This window comes from Uloborus diversus, chromosome 3 (genome assembly GCF_026930045.1).
Source record: "Uloborus diversus isolate 005 chromosome 3, Udiv.v.3.1, whole genome shotgun sequence".
NCBI classification, from domain to species: Eukaryota; Metazoa; Arthropoda; class Arachnida; order Araneae; family Uloboridae; genus Uloborus; species Uloborus diversus.
In genome coordinates, this window is record NC_072733.1 from 18,233,586 (window position 1) to 18,239,585 (window position 6,000).

Consider the following 6,000-nt stretch of genomic DNA (forward strand, 5'->3'; position numbering starts at 1 on the left):
CATAAGTTGGCTGCTTTCCAATACAGCCGGGGTATAGAAAGGGGACCAACGGCAGATTGAAACAAGACTGGAAATGTTTCTCGTCGGCGCGGTGGCTGGTTTTGGTGGGGTACCGTTTGGGTATTTCTGACAGTAGCCAAAATAGAGGGATATGATTAGAAATAATTTCGGAAAAATGATTTTTTGCATGTTAGGTCAACACGGCTTGAAGAAAGTTTTTCACAGTTGATCTTGAAATTATTCAAAATACTAATAAATTAGATTAAGGTGTTAGGATGTTTTTTTTTTTACTTTTTTTAATTTATAATTGTACATTTTCAGGGTGGCGACAGATCAGGGAACTTTATTAATCAGGGAATTTTGAAAAAATAACAAAAAATCAGGGAAAATTTATTTTATGAAGAAAAAATTTTTTTTTTTTTTTTTTTTTTTTTTTTTTTTTTTTTTTTTTTTTGCTTTACAAAATTAAGTATTCTAATTCCCTACGCATTTTCCGCCAATTATCTGTTCAAAAAAAAAAAAAAAAAAAGTAAAATTAATGAGGTGCGGTTATACACTGCCGCATATTTGTGCATCTTTTTTTCTCAAGGTCAAAGTATTGAATCTTACTTATTAACCACAAGATAAACTTCCTAAGATTGCTTCTGTGTCTGTTAGGTTGTTTTTTTACCTTGCTAGAAATTTCCTTTTACGCTTTCAATGCTACGTAAAATAAACAACCATACAGGCAAAGAGGAAGCCTTCATTAATGCCTTAGCTCTTTTACCTTCATTCCATTGTCTCGAAGTAATTAGCGTACTGTAATTACGATTTCAAGAAGAAATCTTTGGTTTTTAAATTAATACTATAAAAGCTTAAAAGTTATTACTTCTTCGTGTTTCTAATTTAATTGCTAAAATTGAACTTTCAATAAAAAAAACTTTGTTTTTTGCAAACAACTTTGTTTTTTGCTGTTATACTATTTGTTGTCACCGCAGATTATAAAGGTTTTCTTTTCTTCAGACTTAACAGGGGTCTGGCCAGAGGATATTTGGGTCCGTTAACGGACCCTTCACAAAAATCCGATCAACCAAAACGGACCTTTCACAAAATCCCGGTCAACCAAAACGGACCTTTCACAAAATCCTGATCAAACAAAACGGACTATTCGCTAAATTCTGATAAACAAGATCTAATCTTTTACAAATTGTTTATTGAAAGAGCAAATCTGAAAGCAAAATAACGCATATTTCTGTGTATAAACCGATAATTTTTGGAACCTTTTTTAAAGTCAAATTAGAGGAATCAGCTTATACAAAATCGGCTAATTTTGATTTAAAAAAAAAAAAAAAAAAAATCGGCACTCTTGCGATGCTACTGCAAGCGATAAATAATTGCTACTGCCAAATAAATATAATGGTTGTTTGTTTTATCACAGCTAATTAGCAGCGGTGTTGTTGTAAACTTTTCTGAAAAGGCATTGGTAAGCACTTTTCTCCCCGCTCATGATTTAATAAACAATAATAATATATATCTGCGAAATGAACTTAGAACTGCAAAGGGATAGTAAGGGTGGGAGAAAAATATGATCGCTTCAGATAGGGTTACCAACTTCAAAATTATCACCACTTAGCGTCTGGAGTTGAACCTTTATAATGACTTGACTCGAAAATATTCTCATCATTTTACCAGCTTGTCAATATTTGCGTTTTTACGGATGCGGTGCGGTGCGATGTTGAATTGTTATTATGGGAGAAAATTATATGGGTTTTGATTTCTCGATGCTAACAAGGATGATTAACTTTAAATAAAGTCTTTTAATTACCGTTTTTTTTTCTTTAGATGTCTACATTTTGAAAAATGCAATCTTTTAACATCCGATATGAGAATCATATTTTGTTCTTTTTTCAAGCTAACTTCGCTTTATTAGGATGCAAATAAATGAAAAGTCTCTTTATTTCTGGTAAAACTCTCATTTCAAGTTTTTAAAGCAAAATTCCATTTTCTGTTATGAGTCAAAAATTAAAATGCTGAATAGATGGTTTATTTTATTTATTTATTTTTATTTTTATTTATTTTTTTTTTTTTTTTTGCGTCAACTGTGTCCACAGATATTAATGAAATGTTTATCATAGGACTCTAAAATGCAAATTTAAAATAATTTTATCAAAAAACATTTTTTTACAAGCCGTTTTTATACTTTTGATGCCTTCACTTTGAGAATTGCGATCTCTTTGCATCCGCTATGGGAATCCGATTTTTCGAATTTTTGATGATTATTACGCTTTGTTAAGAGGTAAACAATTAAAATATCCTTTTATTTTTGTTAAAACTCTCATTTCAAGTTTTTAAAGCAAAATTCCATTTTCTGTTATGAGTCAAAAATTAAAATGATGAATAGATGGTTTATTTTATTTATTTATTTTTTCGCGTCAGTGTCCACAGATATTAATGAAATGTTTATCATAGGACTCTAAAATGCAAATTTAAAATAATTTTATCAAAAATATTTTTTTGCAAGCCGTTTTTATACTTTTGATGCCTTCACTTTGAGAATTGCGATCTCTTTGCATCCGCTATGGGAATCCGATTTTTCGAATTTTTGATGATTATTACGCTTTGTTAAGAGGTAAACAATTAAAATATCCTTTTATTTTTGTTAAAATCACGGAATTTATAAGTTTTAAACGAAATTCTGTGCTTTTTAAGAGTGTCTTGGGTCAAAAAGTTAAATGCTGAACCCCCTATTCTGATTTTAATGTTATTTATTTATTTTTTTTTTACAATTATTTTAAATGCTGTACAGAAATGTTTCTAATATAATTTAACATAATGTAGAAGGGTAGATAAATATTGATACTTGAGAGGGCGATGCCCCCCTCTCCCCCGGGCCAAATATCGGAAAAACACTCCAGAATGATTTTCTCGACATAGAAGAGGAAAGCACTCAACTTTAAGTTTAATTGATGCAGTTTGTGCCATCTCTTAATTCTAAAATTTCGTTTTAACAATTTTTTTTTTTTTTTTTTTGCGAAGTTATTTGATTTTTCACAAAATTAATTCATTTTTCACAAAATTAATTCATTTTTCACAAAATTATTTGATTTTTCACAAAAAACGGACCCTGTGAAAAATCCTGGACAGACCCCTGCTTAAGTGATTCTTTAATTTTATAACCAAGTTGTATTCTTCTTTTATATATTTTGAAATTAACTAATTGCTTTTTTTTTCTTTTTGTTTTCTTGCATTTCAAAGTTGTTTGTTACAAAAGCAATCTAAGATTTTTTTTCTTTACATACTGAAATCATTTGAAATAGAACTTGTGTACTTAAGTAAATACCTTTATTTTTTTATTGTTGAAACTAGCTGCGTTGCCCGGTTTTGCCCAGTCCACCTTGAAAATACAAATTGTGTCAAGTGACGTATATACAACAATCAGGCTTAAATAAATAAAAAACCATCCATCAAAATTTCCCTTCCAAACAGTGACGTTAGATATTAAAATACTTTTAAGAAATTAAATCGAGAAAGATGGATTTAAAAAGCGTAACCATGGAAACACAAAATAAAATAAGTTTGAGGAATTAAAATGCAAAAGAAAATGGTTAACAATTTGAATGGAAATGCGATTTTTGAACTTGATTTAAAAAGGCTTGTAACTTTTTTCCCTTTGGAGATAGAAGCTTAGTTTTTCGACCACAGGTCGAGATAGATCTGGAGTAAAAAATGTCGCTTTTTCCAATGGTGTCAAAAAGAAAACTGTGGGACAACCCCTTCACTTTATATTGATAGATTTAAGGAAGAAAGTAGTGCCCGCATTTCAGCTAAGCCTAAACAATTCGAGCTAAAAACGGAAATAACTCTCGCCGTAATTCAGGAAGAGCATTGAAACAAATTTCGTTGAACGCGGAAAATTCTACTCCTTCTCACGATAATATTAATATGCGCAAGTAATTTTTCACCCCCATATTCGGAAATTTATGTGAAAATTGGGCCTAAATTGGAATAAAAAAAGAACAATTCATCGAATGTTTTCCGAACTGGTCTGCAAACCTTCTCAGGACTTAAAGGAACAAAAGGAAAATTTCAGCGAAATCAGCCGTGTAGTTCTCAAGTTTTGCGAGTTCAAACACACAGACGCTTTTTGGAGACTTCATTTGATACTATGTAGAGATGCTGTATTCATTCATTAAAACCTATGTTCTTGATTAGAGAAAAGTTCTCTATGAATGGATGTCAAATGGTTTCATCTGTTTTGCATAAATATGTCAATTGGAAGAATAGCTACATTACTTCTATTCTTTCACTATTACTTGTTATTCTTGCAACAATTATTATACTGTTTGAAAACTTAGTTCAAAATAATTTCAATTACTTTTTAGTTCTATCATAAATACACATATGGTTTTAAGAGTAATTTTAATAGTTTCTTAAAATTCTTATGCTAAATGGTTTCTGGAAGTAAAGTTTTTTTTTTTTTAATTTTCTATACGCTTTCCTTTTTTTTTTTTTTTTTGTAGAAAAATTTAATATACTGTTTTGTAGGTTCCCCCCCCCCCCAAAAAAAATTGACTTGATATGTTTTTTTTAACCATTTTATTAAAAAAAGTAGCATCTTTTAAAAATATATCTTTAGTTCAACAACTTTACACAACTTAAAATGTTAAAAATACTGCATTATACAAACATACAATGGATTTCAAGTAGAGCAAAGAAAGAAAAACATTATCATTGGTAACGTAAATCAGGGAAATTTGGTGAACTTAATCAGGGAAATCAGGGAAAAGTCAGGGAACTTTTTTTCACAGGTCCTGTCGCCACCCTGATTTTGAAAAGTTAAAGAAACGTCCCAGAGGTTTATTTCTGTGGTGTTTCAGTGACATTGCTTAGCCAGAAGTATGAAATTTTCAGAAATCATACTACCCAAGGATATTTTTAAACAGCTAACAATATTCGATTTTTGGTGAACAAAACAAAAGCAGAAAAAAGTTTTTGTCAGGTGGTGATTTGAAACCAGATGGTTGAAAAAAAAAGTATACATTTATTTCTATTATTAATACGTACTTTCAAGTCTGTATTTAGAAAACCTAAAAAGCCAATACAAGTGTAAAGAACGTCCTTGAAACTATTTATACATATTAAAAAAAAAAAAAAAAGAAACTAAATGATAAGTTCACGCAAGTGAAGAGGAAATTTTGATCTAAACATTTTTTTCTTTCTTAAATTTGTAAACTTCTGTTAAAATATTTAGATTTTGACATGCAATTTTTTCAGTTTAAAATATTTAAGTTTCATTGTCAAAAGAAAAAAAGAAATTTCCTGTAAAAATAAGAGAAGTAATATTTGAAAAAAAAAAAAAAAAAAAAACCGCTCCAAATGGTGTTTTTTTTTTTAATAGAGGGGGGACCCCACCTCGAAATTCCAAAATATGCTCCAAAAGATTAAAATAATCCAAAAATGGAAATGTCATCAAAATAATAAAGCAAGGTCAGTCGTATTGCGAGGAGAGTCGATCCGCTCCGGGAGAGCATTTGGTTTGTAGCATATATTGCCAATCCTAATACGATACTTCTTTCGTTTATTTATTCATTCATTTTATTTTATTTATTTATTTATTTTCGTGTCAGGACTGTCACAGTTATTTTCAAGACCATCATCATCAACAAGACAGAGCGGTTACGGTTAGAAGTTCCGTTTATTGTTCCAAAAAGTTGAAAGAAACGAAACAAAAAGAACACAATAAGAAAATCAGAGAAAATTTTGTAACATTTTAAATTGAATTGTAATACCTTCCACTTCAATTCAGCAACAGCTTTTTCCTTCTATGGCCAAGTATTCTAATACTCAAAATTGAATCCGGTATATATTCGAGAAAAATCGCTAACCACTAGAGAGCCATTCACGTTTTAATGCTGTGATCTGGGCTTAATTTCTAACAAAAGAAGTATGGGAGCCTTGGCCTTATAGTCTACAAAACTTATTTTGATGTTAAAATAGCCTGAATTCCGCGTAGTATGAGAA